The sequence below is a fragment of the Canis lupus genome, chromosome 22, assembly GCF_048164855.1.
Source record: "Canis lupus baileyi chromosome 22, mCanLup2.hap1, whole genome shotgun sequence".
In the NCBI taxonomy this organism is placed as follows: domain Eukaryota; kingdom Metazoa; phylum Chordata; class Mammalia; order Carnivora; family Canidae; genus Canis; species Canis lupus.
The window spans coordinates 51,901,773-51,920,141 of NC_132859.1; the positions used below are offsets into that span (position 1 = coordinate 51,901,773).

The window sequence follows — 18,369 nt, forward strand, 5'->3', positions numbered from 1 at the left end:
TAGATAAGGGTCATGAAAAAGCTAAAGCAGGGTAAGTGAGACTGGAGAATTGGGGGAGGTATTCCCAGTGGGGTATTTTGGGGGATGCTGCTTATTGCAGTGCAGTGTTGCTTCAATGAGAACTTCACATCTCATCTCGGGAACAGAAATAGATGAGCTTCTCATGAGTCCTTGATCTATTTTTACCACTTGGACACTGTGAGTCATGTTGCTGATTGTGTCTCCCTCTTTGCATTGCTGCTGGTGAGCTTACAGCCAGTTCTGGACATCAAAATATATATTTAGAGTACTGACCTCTCCCCTGGTTTTATTTAATTTTACCCCTAATCTTTCCCTTCACCTTGTTAGCATCACCTATGTATTTAATTGGCTGGTTACCCCATCTTGTTATATTGCCACATGTCTTTGTCATGCCCTGGGTGATAAATACCATTTGTTAGCAACCCACTCCTGATGTAGATTTCCATATATCAGCAGCCCTTTTTCTAGCAGGAGAAGCCAGCCTTCTCCCACCATTCTCAGAAAGGAGCCAGTGAGAGGAAGGGAAGAGGCCCTGGCTTGCTCACCAGCCTCACTTGACCACAGCTTCTGAGACCTGACCATGAATCTGGGGCAAAGGACCATTCACATATCTGGGATGAAGGACCTTTGAAATTTGGAAAACAAGTGTAATATGCTTAATGCTATGACTTCCAAATGAGCATTGAGCATAATTTTGTATAAGTCCATATCCAATGAAGTTCTTAACTAGTCAGAATTTAAAGTAGAATAAATATAATTACAGATAAAACTCTTTTTTAATTAAAGATTTTATTTATTTATTCATGAGAGACACAGAGAGAAAGAGAGGCAGAGACACAGGCAGAGCGAGAAGCAGGCTCCATGCAGGGAGCCTGACATGGGACTCGATCCTAGGTCTCCAGAATCACACCCTGGGCTGACGGCAGTGCTAAACCGCTGAGCCACCTGGGCTGCCCACAGATAAAACTCTCTTGAAGATGCTTTCTAGATACATCAGAAACATAGGTCTGATGACACTTTATAACATGGTTGCTAGTATGCTACCTTACTTCAATGATCTTTTATATTACCTTTATGGCCAGAAGACAGACCTACAGGCCTTCACACCTTTCTGATCAGAAGCCAGATGGCAATGCACTGTGGTGGATATGCATTTGATCTGGGAAAGCAAATTAGTATGTTCTCTTTTTTTTTAAAGATTTTATTTATTTATTCATGAGAGATACAGAGAAAGAGAGAGAGAGGCAGAGACATAGGCAGAGGGAGAAGCAGGCCCCATGCAGGGAGCCCCACGTGGGACTCGATTCCACAATCTCCAGGATCAGGCCTTGGGCTGAAGGTGGCGCTAAACCACTGAGCCACCCAGGCTGCCCATCAAATTAGTCTGTTTTTAAGAGATTTTCGATGATACATCCATGGAAGAGGGAATGACCCTCTTAAAAGTCATTAAGATAGCTACCAAGTTCAAATGAATGTTTCAAAGTCACATTCTTTCCTATTAGATTCTACAAAGGAACATTAATTTTGAGGATCCAGAGAGATTCTCTCTCCCTGAGATTCACTCTTGTGTGTGCCTGGGTTGTGACTCACCCTGAAGAGGTTGTGAATTGGAGCAGCACCAATGCATGAGCAAAGTCACGTGACACTGTCTCCCAGGGTGACACATCAGTCCCTGCTTCCTGCTGGTCCTGGGACAGAACTCATTTGGTAAGCAGAAAGGAAGCACATATACAGAACAACTGATCATTTCAATAAAGCTATACGATTCCTATGTCCACAGTGGTGCCCAATACATGCTATTAGCAGCCCTGGAAGGACTGGAATAAAAATCATTTATTTTGGGGGTGGTTCCAGGAAGCGCTGGACAGGTAGTGGTGAGTAAGGCAGGGAACAGAGAGAAGCCAAGAAAGTGTGTGCTATTATAAAGCCAGTTTCTGCTGCAGGCAGCTAGGGCTCAATCTTTCTGGGAAGTCTGAGAGACTATGTCAAACATTGCATTCAGAATAGTCTGATGTGAGGGGCAAGGGAACTGGGGCATATGTACACCAACTCCCTGTCCATCACTGGTCAAGAGCTGATTCCAGGGCATTCACTCTCTAGCCCTTGCAGCTTGCCCTGGGATAGGCTGAATGATCTTCCACTCACTATTAGGAAACTGGTAGAAAGTTGGAGGTGTTAGCCTGTAAGGAGTTTTGGGCCTGTAGAGGTAAGTGTGCAGAAGGTACACCTGGATGAGACACGATGAGTGAAATTCTCTTTAGCTTCATAAGGTACAGTCTATAGTGTGAGGGATGGATAATATCAGAAGCAACATGGACCAAGCATCCCCTAGTTCCGTATGTCACAACTGTATCCTGTAAAATGGTCCTTATTATTACTACCACCATTTCCAGAAGAGGATGCTGAGGTACAGAGAGGTAAAGTCAGGTCTGACGGCCACACAGATAACAAGTGGCAAAACTAGGATTTGAACCCAGCCTGACTGGCCTCCAAACCCCTACCCCAGCCTCTGCTCCATACTACCTCCCATCAGAAACAGTAGGCCATGCAGCAGCTTAGCTGTGCACAGCTTAGCTTAGGGCCCAAATAAATGGGATCCAGCAAATGGGTGGGAAAAGCCTCCATGAGTTGCTACTTCTCAGCAGTGTCACATATATGACACCTTAGCTACAACCCAGGGCCAGTGTACTGTAGGTATTGGAAAGTCCTCTTGGGCTACCATCAAAAAACACAGATTAACAGCTTAAACAGCAGACATTTATTTTCTTACAGTTCTGAAGCCTGGGAAGTCCAAGGTCAAGGTGCTGGATGATTTGCTTTCTGGCGTGGGTCTTCTTCCTGACTAGCAGAAGGCCTCTTTCTCCCTCTGTCCTCATGTAGCCTTTCCCAGGTGCGTACCCATGGGGAAACAACAACAGTTCTCTCCCTTACTCTTGTTATAAGGTACTGATCCCCTCATAAGGACCCCACACTCATGACCTCAACTAATCTTACCTCCCAAAGGCTCCATCTCAAAATACATTGAGGGCTAGGGCTTCAACACAGGAATTCTGGGGGGACAAAAAACATTCACCCATAGGGCAATGGGATAAGGACTTTCAAGGGTCTTAATATAGCATCTGTAGAAGTACAGTTTTCAGAGCAAAGCACATACCGTTATATAAAGTACAAAACAGAATTTACAACATAATCAAATATATGAAATATGCAAATATGTTACATACCTAGATTAGTAAATAAATAGATATATTTCTTTTCCTAAAAGCTTCAAATTATTTCAGATTCTTGCTAGTTTGAGGAAATCCCATTTTTTCCATTTTTAAAAAATGTTTATAGAGGTGGTAAGCAACCTGCTTCCGTTGTTTTCAATTTACCTTCAATAATTAGAAAATCCTCCCTTGGCTCCCCCCAGCTCCCACTTGGGTCTGGAGACGGGTTCTAACTGTCAGCATCAAATCATGAGCCATGATTCATTTTGCTTTATGGGCAACAGATCTCCCACGGCACAGACTTCTGAGTAGAGACCCCATATTCTTTGTCACGTGGTCCTCTGGGTCAGTGCTGATGCTCTGACAGACAGGTCTGATATGATCAGCATTTTAAAAGCTGTGCTTTAAGTAAGCATGTGTTAGAGCTGGACATCAAAGCACTATAAATAATAGGAAGGGGACACATTGCCTCAATCAAGACAGAGACAAAAAGAAGAGTATTTGCTTTTTTTTTTGCCAACTAGAAACATCAGATTCTCTAAATTGACACAGAAATGCCCAAATAGCCCAACATTCCATGAAAATTCACAGAAAAGGGATTAAGAACTTGGAGGAAAGGAAGGTGCTGGCTCTCCCTTTTTTGTAGCATATGAGGTATTTCTAGTTTTTCTGGCATTTTATTCTAATTGTATTTATTATAGTTGCATTAAGATCTTCAAGCAGTATTTGTTCATTTCTAACAAAACATTACAGTCACCATTTGGCATCTTTTAAAATGCCATTTGTGGGGCACCTGAGTGACTCAGTTAAGCATCTGCCTTGGGCTCAGATGCTCCTGGGGTCCAGGGATTGAGCCCAGCATCCAGCTCCCTGCTCAGTGGGGAGTCTGCTTCTCCTTCTCCCTCTGCCCCTCCCCCCTGCTCAGCAGGAAGTCTGCTTCTCCTTCTCCTTCTGCCCCCCCCACTCTTGCTCTCTCAAATAAATGAATAAAATCTTTAAAAAAAATTAAACATAAGGCCATTTGTGAGCTCTAATGGGCAAGCTGAAATACTCCTGGAGGTCAGGGATGACACGCAGCCCGAGCTCATCTTCTGTCTGCCCAGAGATGAGCTCCTCCACTGGCTCCTCAGTCCAGACGGTGAAAGGAGGGCTTGCTGGTCCTTGTGGTCTTCCTTTCCTGATACATGCTGGCCATCTGACTTCCTGCCTGACCTCAGGAGAGGACTGGGCATGCAGTGGGAGTGACAGTGGCATTTCTAATGGCAGCTATTTGTATTAGGAACATGCTTTGCTCAGAATCATTAAAATTAATGGCACAATTCATGAGGCATCTATTATCCCTGTTCCCTCAGCTGATTATCAGAAATCAGCTTTTAATATATTTTCAACCATATGTAAAGATTTGCACCTTGTTCTAGAGATTTTCTTAAATGACAGGAGAGGGGTCACTCTTGGCTCTATCAGAAACGCTTCTTTCCCTTGTTTCTCTCTCATCAGTGAGCAACCCCTGCCTGTACACACACTACTGTTTGCATGGTTAAGATTCTCTGCAAAGCTCATAAATCTGGACCAGTACCAATCCGTCCTTTACATGTGATTTCTAATAACACCAAGTGGAATAAAGGTTTATGCCACGCCAGGTCATTTTACATGGGCAGTTCTCACGTGCTCATATGGCCTCTCACTGCGGCCTTGCTCAGGGCAGCAGAGGTGGGCACTGGAAGTGAGCCCATTAACCTTCACTTCCACCTGAAAATAAACCTGAGTCCCCACGTGTGAGAAAACTCATTCCTTTGTTCCTATTCAGACCATGCATGCCTATGAATCAGATCAGGAAGGCCTCCATCTTTCCCTAACAGGGTAATGCTCATGCTCATCAACGCACTCCTTCAGGATCTAGGTTGTGATGTCACCACAGTGAACAGCACCTCGCAAGGAGGCAGTGAGAGCATTAGCTGCTTTAGTTTTTTAGATTTTTTAAATTAATTAATTAATTTATTTATTTATTTTTAATGAATTTATTTTTTATTGGTGTTCAATTTACCAACATACAGAATAACACCCAGTGCTCATCCTCTCAAGTGCCCCCCCAGTGCCCATCAATCATTCACCCCCACCCCCGCCGTCCTTCCCTTCCACCACCCCTAGTTCGTTTCCCAGAGTTAGGAGTCTTCATGTTCTGTTGCCCTTTCTGATATTTCCTACCCATTTTTCTCCCTTCCCTTCTATTCCCTTTCCTATTATTTATATTCCCCAAATGACTGAAAACATTTAATATTTGTCCTTCTCTGATTGACTTATTTCACTCAGCATAATACCCTCCAGTTCCATTTGTTCTAACTCTCTGAAGAAAGTCCATGGTATTTTGATAGGGATTGCATTAAACGTGTACATTGCCCTGGGTAACATTGACATTTTCACAATATTAATTCTGCCAATCCATGAGCATGGAATATTTTTCCATCTCTTTGTGTCTTCCTCAATTTCTTTCAGAAGTGTTCTGTAGCGTTTAGGGTATAGATCCTTTACCTCTTTGGTTAGGTTTATTCCTAGGTATCTTATGCTTTTGGATGCAATTGTAAATGGGATTGACTCCTTAATTTCTCTTTCTTCAGTCTCGTTGTTAGTGTATAGAAATGCCACTGACTTCTGGGCATTGATTTTGTATCCTGCCACGCTACCAAATTGCTGTATGAGTTCTAGCAATCTTGGGGTGGAGACTTTTGGGTTTTCTATGTAGAGTATCATGTCATCTGCAAAGAGGGAGAGTTTGACTTCTTCTTTGCCAATTTGAATGCCTTTAATGTCTTTTTGTTGTCTGATTGCTGAGGCTAGGACTTCCAGTACTATGTTGAACAGCAGTGGTGAGAGTGGACATCCCTGTCTTGTTCCTGATCTTAGGGGAAAGGCTCCCAGTGCTTCCCCATTGAGAATGATATTTGCTGTGGGCTTTTCGTAGATGGCTTTTAAGATGTCGAGGAATGTTCCCTCTATCCCTACACTCTGAAGAGTTTTAATCAGGAATGGATGCTGTATTTTGTCAAATGCTTTCTCTGCATATAATGAGAGGATCATATGGTTCTTGGTTTTTCTCTTGCTGATAGAATCACACTGATTGTTTTACAAGTGTTGAACCACCCTTGTGTCCCGGGGATAAATCGTACTTGGTCATGGTGAATAATTTTCTTAATGTACTCTTGGATCCTATTGGCTAGTATCTTGCTGAGAATTTTTGCATCCATGTTCATCAGGGATATTGGTCTGTAATTCTCCTTTTTGGTGGGGTCTTTGTCTGGTTTTGGAATTAAGGTGATGCTGGCCTCATAGAACGAATTTGGAAGTACTCCATCTCTTTCTATCTTTCCAACAGCTTTAGTAGGATAGGTATGGTTTCTTCTTTAAACGTTGGATAGAATTCCCCAGGGAAGCCATCTGGCCCTGGACTTTTGTGTCTTGGGAGGTTTTTGATGACTGCTTCAATTTCCTCCCTGGTTATTGGCCTGTTCAGGTTTTCTATTTCTTCCTGTTCCAGTTTTGGTAGTTTGTGGCTTTCCAGGAATGCGTCCATTTCTTCTAGATTGCCTAATTTATTGGTGTATAGCTGTTCATAATGTTTTTAAAATTGCTTGTATTTCCTGGGTGTTGGTAGTGATCTCTCCTTTCTCATTCATGATTTTATTAATTTGAGTCTTCTCTCTCTTCTTTTTAATAAGGCTGGCTAATGGTTTACCTATCTTATTAATTCTTTCAAAGAACCAACTCCTGGTTCTGTTGATCTGTTCCACAGTTCTTCTGGTCTCGATTTCGTTGAGTTCTGCTCGAATCTTTATTAACTCTCTTCTTCTCCTGGGTGTAGGATCTATTTGCTGGTTTTTCTCTAGCTCCTTTATGTGTAAGGTTAGCTTTTGTATTTGAGTTCTTTCCAGTTTTTGAATGGATGCTTGTATGGTGATGTATTTCCCCCTCAGGACTGCTTTTGCTGCATCGTAAAGATTTTGAATTGTTGTATCTTCATTCTCATTAGTTTTCATGCATCTTTTTAATTCTTCCTTAATTTCCTGGTTGACCCTTTCATCTTTAGGCAGGATGGTCCTTAACCTCCATGTGTTTGAGGTCCTTCCAAACTTCTTGTTGTGATTTAGTTCTAATTTCAAGGCGTTATTGTCTGAGAATATGCAGGGGACGATCTCAATCTTTTGGTATCGGTTCAGACCCGATTTGTGACCCAGTATGTGGTCTATTCTGGAGAAAGTTCCAGGTGCAATTGAGAAGAATGTTTATTCAGTTGATTTGGATGTAAAGTTCTGTAGATATCTGTGAAATCCATCTGGTCCAGTGTATCATTTAAAGCTCTCGTTTCTTTGGAGATGTTGTGCTTAGAAGACCTATCGAGTGTAGAAAGAGCTAGATTGAAGTCACCAAGAATAAGTGTATTATTATCTAAGTATTTCTTCACTTTGGTTATTAATTGATTAAATATTTGGCAGCTCCCATATTCGGGGCATATATATTGAGGATTGTTAAGTCCTCTTGTTGGATAGATCCTTTAAGTATGATATAGTGTCCCTCTTCATCTCTCACTACAGTCTTCGGGGTAAATTTTAGTTTATCTGATATAAGGATGGCTACCCCTGCTTTCTTTTGAGGACCATTCGAATGGTAAATGGTTCTCCAACCTTTTATTTTCAGGCTGTAGATATCCTTCTGTCTAAAATGAGTTTTTTGTAGACAGCAAATAGATGGGTCCTGCTTTTTTATCCAGTCTTACACCCTGCACCTTTTGATGGGGTCATTAAGCCCGTTCACGTTCAGAGTTACTATTGAAAGGTATGAGTTTAGTGTCATCATGATATCTATTCAGTCCTTGTTTTTGTGGATTGTTCCACTGAACTTCTTCTTAAAGGGAATTTTAAGAGTCCCCCTTAAAATTTCTTGCAGAGCTGGTTTGGAGGTCACATATTCTTTCAGTTGCTGCCTGTCTTGGAAGCTCTTTATCTCTCCTTCCATTCTGAATGAGAGCCTTGCTGGATAAAGTAATCTTGGTCGCATGTTCTTCTCATTTAGGACCCTGAATATATCCTGCCAGCCCTTTCTGGCCTGCCAGGTCTCTGTGGAGAGGTCTGCTGTCACCCTAGTACTCCTCCCCATAAAAGTCAGGGATTTCTTGTCTCTTGCTGCTTTAAGGATCTTCTCTTTATCTTTGGAATTTGCAAGCTTCACTATTAAATGTCGAGGGGTTGAATGGTTTTTATTGATTTTAGGGGGGGATCTCTCTATTTCCTGGATCTGAATGCCTGTTTCCCTTCCCAGATTAGAAAAATTTTCAGCTAGGATTTGTTCAAATACATATTCTGGCCCTCTGTCCCTTTCAGCGCCCTTGGGAACCCCAATTAAATGTAGGTTTTTCTTCCTCAGGCCGTCGTTTATTTCCCTTAATCTGTCTTCATGGTCTTTTAATTGTCTGTCTCTTTTTTCCTCAGTTTCCCTCTTTGCCATCAACTTGTCTTCTATGTCACTCACTCGTTCTTCCACCTCGTTAACCCTCGTCGTTAGGACTTCTAGTTTGGATTGCATCTTATTCAATTGATTTTTACTTTCTGCCTGATTGGATCTAAATTCTGCAGTCATGAAGTCTCTTGAGTCCTTTACGCTTTTTTCTAGAGCCACCAGTAGCTGTATAATAGTGCTTCTGAATTGGCTTTCTGACATTGAATGGTAATCCAGATTTTGTAACTCTGTGGGAGAGAGGACTGTTTCTGATTCTTTCTTTTGAGGTGAGTTTTTCCTTCTAGTCATTTTGCTCAGTGTAGAGTGGCCAAAAACAAGTTGTATTGGGAAACGGAGAAAAAGAGAGGAGAGAAAGAAGGAAAGAAAAGAGAAAAAGAAGAAAGTAAAAAGGAAGAAAAACAAGAGAAGAAAAAGAGAAAGAAAAAGAAAGGGAAAAAAGGGGGTGGGGGACGCAAACAAATAAAAAAAAAAAACAAAAGAAAAATAAACACAGGGGAGTATCTTCTGATTCTGTATACTTTAAGTCCCTTGGCTTCCCCTGGAACTTGTCCTTCTAGCTGGTCTTCTGGGGGAGGGGCCTGTTGTGATTTTCAGGTGTTAGTACTTGGGGGAGCTGCTCAGCCCCTGCCTGGTGCAGGGCTCGCTTAGTAATGTTTAAGCTGCTTATCTGGTGAGGCCACTGTGAGGCTCAGTGGGGGCTGTTTACCCCGTGAGGCCCCAGGAGGAACCACCGCAGTGGCGGGGCCAGCTCTGGAGCCCTGGAGTCAGCCCCCGCAGTAGCTCCGGAGCTCTCCGTCTGCAGGGCCTGGAGGCTCCGGGGCGGGGTCGCTGATCTGCTCAGCTCGGGGCAGGAGCGTCCTCGCTGTCCTGGGCCCTCCCGGCCTCTGCCTGTCCCGGGGGAGGCCGGATCTGGGCTGTATCCCGGTGCCCTGTGCTCCGGGGCCTGCGCTGTTGGATTCGCGCTCCCGCCCCGCAGCCCCTTCCGCGGAGCCGCCCCCGAGCCCCCCCGAGCTGCTCCCGCCCCGCAGCCCCCTCCGCGGAGCCGCCCCCGAGCCCCCCCGAGCTGCTCCCGCCCCGCAGCCCCCTCCGCGGAGCCGCCCCCGAGCCCCCCCGAGCTGCTCCGGGTCCCCCGTGCGCGCTGCAGCCCTTAGGGAGCTCGGCGCACTCTCCCGGGGCGCAGGTGCCTGTTAGTGTCCCCGGAGCCCGAGGGCATCCCCGCGCTCCTGGGTCCTGCTCCAACCCCCTGCGAGCCCCTTTCTGCCCGGGAAGGTCGGTGCAGCTCCTGCTCCTCCGGGACGGGGCTCTCCTGTCCTGGGGACACTCGCCCCGGCCTCAGTCCAGCTCCTCGCAGGCCCCTCCCCCTTGGAGGCCTTTTGCTTCTTTATTTCTTCTTTCCCCGTTTTCCTACCTTGATAGAAGCGCGAACTCTTCTCACTGTAGCATTCCAGCTGGTCTCTCTTTAAATCTCTTTAAATCTCTTTAAATCTAATTCGTAGATTTTCAGGATAATTTGAAGGTTTTCTAGGTAATTTGGTGGGGACAGGTGATTTGGGGACCCTACTCTTCCACCATCATGCCCCTCCTCCAGATTTTATTTATTTATTTATGAGAGAGAGATAGAGGAGAAACAGGCCCCATGCAGGGAACCCAACATGGGACCCGATCCCACGTCTCCAGGATCTGTACCGGACTTAAGGCGGCACTAAACCGCTGAGCCACCTGGGCTGCCAGGCGCATTAGCTGTTTATTTCAATAACCTGTTAGGGCATCAGGCTGAGGACAAATTCCACCCCATACAACAGCGTGTACTCTTTCCAATGAAAAAACAGATTTCGACAGTGCAGGTTGGGAGAGCCGTTTCTGATAGTACTTAGCCATCATTTTACCTGTAGCAGAAGTGAATGCACATGTCACATTTAAAATCAGCATGGCATATGATCTTAAAATTCTCCATAGAGTTGTTAGCCAAACACGGCATGTCTGCTCCTGCTGCTGACATTCTTCACTAGCTCATGGGTTTTCTGTCTAACAGCAACAGTCCCCAGTGTTGATTAAAAGCCCCAGTTTCTATTTAACTTTGGAAAAGAGACCCAAAGTTCCTAAGGAGGTTTTGCTTTTCCAAACCATCCAACTGAGTGCCAGTGGAGCACACACCTCACTGTGGTGTGTGCAGTGTGGTGCACATGGGAAGACAGCGTGTCTTTGCAAGGCCAGGTGGTCAATCCTTGCACAAGAGAAAGACTAAATTAAAAGAAGGGGAAGAAAGCTTGCTTGATTTACAGGGGCTGGGCATCAATCACTTCACATATTAAATATGATAAAATATATTTAAATATAGAAGAAAAGAAGAATTCTGATAAAATTCCATGCTTCTAAGAACATATGGGCTGGTAATGAGACATTAAATGAAGTGAATTGCATTAGTGCGACTTTGGAAAGATAGAACTCTTTAATAAGCCCACAAAAGCTGGATATAGGTCAAAGAAACTCAAGGGGATTTTTTTTTGAGAGGGAGAAATAAAGAATTAGAAATAGGTAAAAATTATAACACTGAAGAAAAAGAAGGGTGAAAAACATTTTTAAATGTCTAACATACAAAAGTAGGCAGGTGTTTGTCCCCTAACCATGCTGGCAGTATTTTGATACAGCACACGTAAACAAGATGTCACATGTGGAACAATAACAGGCCTTACTGCAGATTTAATAAAGGAAGAAATACAACTAATATTTGCTAGCACTGTGCTGTGTGCCTTACCTGAGGTGATCAGCTTGCCTGCCCCAGCAAGAATGAACTGGGACACCTGCTTTGCAGATGAGGAAACAGATGTTCAGAGGACATTGGTATCTTGCCCAAGGGGCAACACTAGTCAGTTAACAGAGCCAGAATTTACACCCAGGTCTGTTGGGTGCCAACACTCACTCCATTATTGAAAACGTCACACTTTCAGAATCCAGAAGAATAAAATTCTCAGGAATACAAAAGACATGTAAACTTCCACACCAAAAGCTATAAGATGTCTTGAAAGAAAAGACATATAAGAGTTAAATAAACAGAAAGGTGTCCTGTGTTTGTGAACTGGAAAACAACATTGCTAAAATGGCAATAATCCTCAAACTGACCTACAGATTCAACAAAGTCCCATCACATTCCAGCTGGCATTTGGGCAGAAATTGACAAGCTTACCTTAAAATTCACAAATGGAGGAGACAGGATTCCTGTCATGCTGCTCCTGCAACATGCAGTTAAACCTAACAGCTTTTTAATATAAAAATAGTAACAATCCCCTTTGCCAGGCAGTTACCATCAGCCTGGGGAGTTCGCACACTACCAATGTGTTCTTGACGAATCCCCTCATCCTCAGTATTACATTATTCATTTTATGTTTAAAGCAAGTGTGGCTCAAGTCCCTGGATTTGGTTCTAGTTTTGTCCAAATAAACTCCCACTGGCATTGTAACAGAGGGGCATTCTCTAGTGTTTACTCCAACTGTGACCAGCACCATTTAAGGTTTGCATGGTCAGTCTGGTATGTCTTAGAGGAAAGCAGTGTATCTTATCCTGCTCCTGGGAACACACGCAACCTCACTGTCATTACTCCACAGGGAATCAGTCAGCGTAGGGAATGGAAAGACATGTACTGCAGCCCAATCCTACCCCACCCATCCCCAGCATCCCTAGCATCCTGCTCACCCACAGCTGTTCCCTATTTGGACCAGGTCAGTCACCCTCTACCAGAGTCCCCTTGCGGCTTTATGTCCAGTGCTCTCTGAGCACAGCAAGATGGCCCTAGAAATGCTAACCAGCCCATCTCCTTCCTCTGCTTATAGCCTACAAGGGCCTCCATGTGTATTTATTTATTTAAAGATTTTATTTATTTAAAGATTTTATTTATTTATTTATTTATTTATTTATTTATTTGAAAGAGAGTGAGGGTGCCCATGAGCAGGCAGGAGGGGAAGAGGAAGAAGCAGATTCCCCACTGAGCAGGGATACCAATGCGTGACTTGGGATCCTAGGATCATGACTTGAGCTGAAGCTTAACCAACTGAGCCACCAAGGGGCTCTCCCAGTATGTATTTAGAATAAAATCCAAACCTGTCAGCCTGACCTGAAATCCTGCACAATCCAGCCTCTGCCAGTTGCCCCTGGCCCATTTCTTATTTCTTTACTCCTTGCTCTTGGAGATTCTCCAACAGCAGCACCCATACCACTGGCCCCTTGGCACCTACTCTCATTATACTTGTTTGCTTCTGGTTGGGTCCAATGCCACAGCCTTTGCATTGGTGCCTGGATCCTTTGCACATACCTTGGCATAGTTGGATCCTTCTTATTTCATGATCTTAGCTCCAAAACCATTTTCTTAAAGATGCTGCCCCTGACTACTGGACAATGGTCCAGTCTCCCCAGTCAACCTGTCACTTGAACTTCTATTCTTCAGATCACTTACCACAGTCTAAAACGTGTTTGTTTTCTGCACCTACTTGTTTTTTGTACCTGATTCTCTACCTGCTCCAAGGGAGTGTGCACTCCATGATAGCTGAGACCTTGTCTGACCTACTGTATCCTATGTACCCAGAACAGAGCTCGGCACATAAAAATGCTCAACAGTTGATGAAAAAAAAAAAAAAAAAGCTAAGTCTTTCTGAGAGGTACAAGCCCACACTTTTTGAGATGCCTCTTCTTCTACTTTTACTTCATACCCTGAGCATTTGCTTGACTCTGGTATGTTCATGATTTATCATCCAGACTGGCCACTTCTGGGCATGGGAAGGGCAGTGACCAGAGGGACACTAGGCATACTAGGTCATGAGGTCACCCATTTGGGCCTGCTCTCAACCAGTCTAGTTAGGAGCATGAGTGTTCATCAGGTCCGTGATGACAGCAGCACTGGCTTTACTTCTTCACGATTCTCCTGGGCTCAGCATGCCATCAGGATGGAGTGGGAGCTCACAGCCCCTTTTCCAGCAGAGAAGGAGAGTAAATTACAGACCAAAGTAGCCCTGTGTGTGAGACTTTTATGAAAGATGGTCTGAAAATCTCCAGGAACCTATGTTAATATGAGAGGTTATTTTTCCAAAGAATATTTGATGTTGAGGGAAAATCCAGTTAAAATAAATTCACTTAACCCAGGAACCAAACTTCGCAATAGTGTGCATGTGCACACGTGGGATTTATGCCAAAAAAGGAAACCCAAAGCTATGTGAGTTCATTTCATTTTTAACAAGATTTAGATCATAATTACAAATGTGTGCTAATTTTCAGAGCAAAAAATGATAGAGCGTTGTTTAGGGTTACTGGTGTAATTAATTCTTCAGGTGAAACTGACTTTGATAATAATTAGGAAGAGAATGATTCCTGGGAAAGGCTTCCCTAACTTCTGTGAAGATATCTCAATCCTTGGATAGCTTTGTATTGCAAAGTGCCTAACCTGTCCAAAGGTTGTCACTTCTGTTAATGGGTTAGCACAGTGGGACTATCATAATCACTGCTTTGTATGAAGCCAGCACTCAGTCATCCACATTGATGCCATAAACTCCTGCCACTGTGCAAGTTATGTGGTTTCCTGGTTTCTGTTTGCTCAGAGGATCTGGCTGGCAGCAAGAAGCTCCTGCCGGATGGCAGGGAGAGGTGCTGGCACAGGAAGGGCAGGGCTGCCTGAGGGTGCTCATAGGCAGTGAGCTGGTCAGTGAGCCCTTCTCCGTGCAACCCTGTGACCAGGGAGAATTTTCAGACTTCAAGGAGGTGGGGAAGCCACTATCTAGCCATCCTACCTGCCACTGTTTTTATACTATCTGTGCTCTGGGGTACAGAACAGGGGACTGTGTGAAACCTGACTCAGCCCATTTTGTGAAGAAAACAGAAGGGCACTGAGGGGGGCACTTGATGGGATGAGCACTGGGTGTTATGCTATGTTGGCAAATTGAACTCCAATAAAAAATAAATAAAATAAAATAAATAAAAAAAACAGAAGGCAAAAAAAAAAATAAAAAAAGAAAGAAAGAGAAAACAGAAGGCATTCCTATCCTTTATCCTGCAAGGGGGTGATGGTTACATTTTATTGTTTGTTTTTCCTTTGGGACTTGGAGGTTTACCAAAGTCTCCAAAGCCAGGATGGAAATACACATGTCCCCTGGGGTGGCCAGCAGCAGATCTCAGACCAGACAATGAACAGGCATCTGGGCCAAAGCTATAGCTTAGCTAAGCTGAACCTGCCTTTCTTCTCGCTCACCTGCCCTGCCTCTCTTGTCTAGTGATTGCCCACCTTTGACTTCTCTCTCAAGGCAGAGCTGGGGGGGCAGCTTCCTGGGTTCAGTGTCACTCTTGGCAGGGCCCTGACACTGACAGAAAACCATAATGCCTGCCAGGAACTAGCAAAAGGAGTTAACACATTCTGAGAGGCATGGATGCAGAAGCCGCTACTCAGTGTTTGTGCAGGAGCCTGGAAATTCACCACCAGCACAAAGGCAGGAAGCATGGTGGTCAACAGATTAGCTCTAGCTGGTCCCCCTGCTACCTGGATCTCCTGAGCAGACCTGTGCCTTGCTGAGCATCAGGCACCCCATCTGCTAAACAGAAGTACAGTATCTCGTACCACACCCATAATGGAGTATCTACTGAAGCCCTGTTTTTGTTCCTTTTATCCATCCTTGGCATTTCTTATTCTTATTTTTTTATACTTTTCTAGGGGGGGTTGTTTTTTGTTTTGATTTCTTTTGATATATTTGCATCAAAGAAAACTATCTACTTCCTGAGGGAAGGTACCACATCTTCTATTTTATGTAGTAGGTACCCAATGATGGGGCTCAGTGAGCAAATGAACTGAACCATCCTCATTCATAACCATACTTCTAATTCTCTTGAAATACTCCCAATGTTGTGAGGTTGCTGTCCTTTGCCAACATTTGATTAGGTTTTCTGCTCTATCATTTGATCTTACAGTAAATGTTAACATGGGGAGCCCACCTGGGAGCCAGTCCTGGCAAGCACCTCACATGTGTCTTCAGGAATCCTTGATGGTCTGTGCCTGGGTCTAACATGGGAACAATGTTAAAAGCACCTTCACGGGGATCCCTGGGTGGCTCAGCGGTTTGGCGCCTGCCTTTGGCCCAGGGCGTGATCCTGGAGTCCCGGGATCGAGTCCCACGTCGGGCTCCCGGCATGGAGCCTGCTTCTCCCTCCTCCTGTGTCTCTGCCTCTCTCTCTCTCTCTCTCTCTATCATAAATAAATAAATAAATCTTTAAAAAAAAAAAATCACCTTCACATGCAGTGAGCCTTGTGGCTGCACCACCCTTCTGTGGGCCCACCTCTGCGATCACTGTCTCTGTCAGAATCAGGTGCTGATAACCAGGCATTAGCACCTGAGATGTCCCCGCTTTAATCCACCGTACCTGTCAGCCTGTCAACCTGCGGAGAGCACGTGTGCATTGTTCCGACATGACCTTTACTTTGCTTTATTTAGTATTCCACTCGTCATCATTTGCACATTCAAAGAACTCCCAGAACTGATTGTAACTGACCTCACATTCACTTGGCCAATAGGCTGGCATCTTAAGGACTAAATCCACAGGGCTGTTAAACGAAACACATTTGGCCTATTGAAACCTTATTTTCTGTAAGTTGTATGATCTTGGCCCATGAATGGCTTCACCTGCCCTCACTTGCTGCAGCAGTCAGTCCCACAAGACAGTGAAGGGCCATGACCCAGTGGCACCCCACCATGGGGCCCAGCCCTCTCTGCAGGGCTCGGGAAGGTTGATCTGGGTGGTATTTGCTTCCTTCCTGGCTCTGCTCCCACTCAGATGGTTTGAGTTTATGGAATCGAAGTGTGGCGTCTCCCTCCTCACCCTCTGTGTTCACCCGGAACCTGGCCTCCCAAGCCCCAGCATCACCTCGTCCACCATAGTAAAGTTTCTGACCCGTCCATCCTCTGGAGCTGGCCGCTGTAAGGCCCCAGATAAGCAATTACTAGTGACAACTATGCCATGCTGGCCCCAAGCTGGCAGACTCTGCCAAGGGCTGCTTATTTCTCACCTTCTGTTATCTCCATGACAACACATGCCCAGGCACCTGATGCCTCCTCTTTATTCACAGGGAAACTGAGGTACAGACAGGCTGAATGATTTCCAAGAAAGCAAGGGATAAGCCAGATTCATACCTGAGCAGATTGAGTACAGAGGCCCCAGGCACAGACCCACTTCCTCCCCAACCTATTTTCCTCTCCTCTGAACCCAGACCCCCCTTCCCCAAGCCACTGTGACTTGGTTCCCCTCCTCTCAGATTCTTTCCATTTCCCAAATGTTGCAAGCAATCCCATCCTTTTAGGCCCATGGACAAAGCATAACTAGTATTTTAGGTGAAACACTCTCTGTAAATAAAAATCAAGAAGCCACAAAGATAAGCTCTTCATAAAGTATTTGGGGAACTGTAATCTCTGTGCTTTTTATTCAGAATAGAAGCAAATGGATCTCCCCAAAAGAACCAAACACAACAGAAGAATTCCCCTTTGCCCCCTACTCCAGTCATTATGAGGAGCAAAATGTAAAGAATCCACTTACACACAAAAGCCCAGAGCCCCCAATTTACCCTATGGTCCTTACCTGACAGCTTATGCTCTCAGGCTCCTAATGCTCTCCCTCCCTCCCTGCCACCCCTCTGCAGTTATTTCTCAGCAGGGATGTACTGGACCCATCTCTGGGGACTGTGTTTAAATCCTGCCAGCTATACATGAACCAGAGGCTCAGATGCACCCTGGGCAAGGGGTGCTGCTTGGTGAATATGTGAAACACGACATGAGGCTTCTTAACACAGTCCAAAGACTGTGGCCAAAAGGCTTATCCTCGAATAAGTATATATCTCTGTCCCCAAGTGCTGTCCACTGGCTTGCTGCCTGCCAGGCTCCCCAGGAGCAGCTCATGCAGCATTGATGTTCATGGCAGCTGGGTTTACTGCTCAGGGTGTTTGTGAGCATGTCTGTGTGCATCTGTGTATTAATGTGTATATGTGTGTGTGTGTGTGTGTGTGTGTGTGTGAGATGTACCTGTGTATGTGTGTTGGTATGTGAGTATGAAAGCCCATCTAAGAGACCCTCTGCAAACTTCACATTCTTTGAGGTGTGTGCATACGTGTGTCTGTCTGAAGGAATGAGAATAGGAAGGTGAGTTCCATATGTTGAGGATATTGTCTCATAAAAGAAGCTGCACATCCAGTTCTAGGTCAAGGCACCTGCAGGAATCTCGGCCTCCACAGGCAACTTAGACTTGCCACGACCATGAACAGGGCTGAGTCACTGCAGGGAAAATGAGGATTAACACAGAAAAGGCTTTTTATGTACTAAGGGGGGTCATCCTGACCCAAGTATCAATGTCCCATTCTAGAACAGCAGAGCAATGTCAACCGTTTCATCCCAGAGCCCAGTAATAACCTGACACAGATTTGGTGTTAAGGGCCAGGGGCATATCCACAGTGATGTCTCTAGCTAAGAATCCTGGCAGAGGGTCTTATTCCATATTTACCTCCTATTCTGCAAAACACTCACACCTTGGTCTCACTTAGCTCACTGATAAGGGATAAGACCTGCCCGAGAAATAGAGAGTTCTCAGCAAAGGCTGAATAAATGGACTCCTGGCACCC

The 18,369-nt window shown here is 44.7% G+C and overlaps 1 protein-coding gene and 1 long non-coding RNA gene across 11 annotated transcripts in view; one reads left to right on the plus strand and one right to left on the minus strand.

Annotated features, from left to right (window-relative positions):
- Positions 1-18,369, minus strand: part of SYNDIG1 (synapse differentiation inducing 1) — a 187,993-nt gene that overhangs the window by 140,974 nt on the left and 28,650 nt on the right. The window lies entirely within an intron of this gene.
- LOC140614364 (uncharacterized) overlaps positions 1-18,369 on the plus strand; it is a 45,569-nt gene that overhangs the window by 24,497 nt on the left and 2,703 nt on the right. For all 4 annotated transcript variants that reach the window (XR_012015261.1, XR_012015259.1, XR_012015262.1 and 1 more), the window contains 2 exons: positions 1,524-1,728; positions 2,794-2,911. This is a non-coding gene — a long non-coding RNA (uncharacterized lncRNA). The remainder of the gene's footprint in view (positions 1-1,523; positions 1,729-2,793; positions 2,912-18,369) is intronic.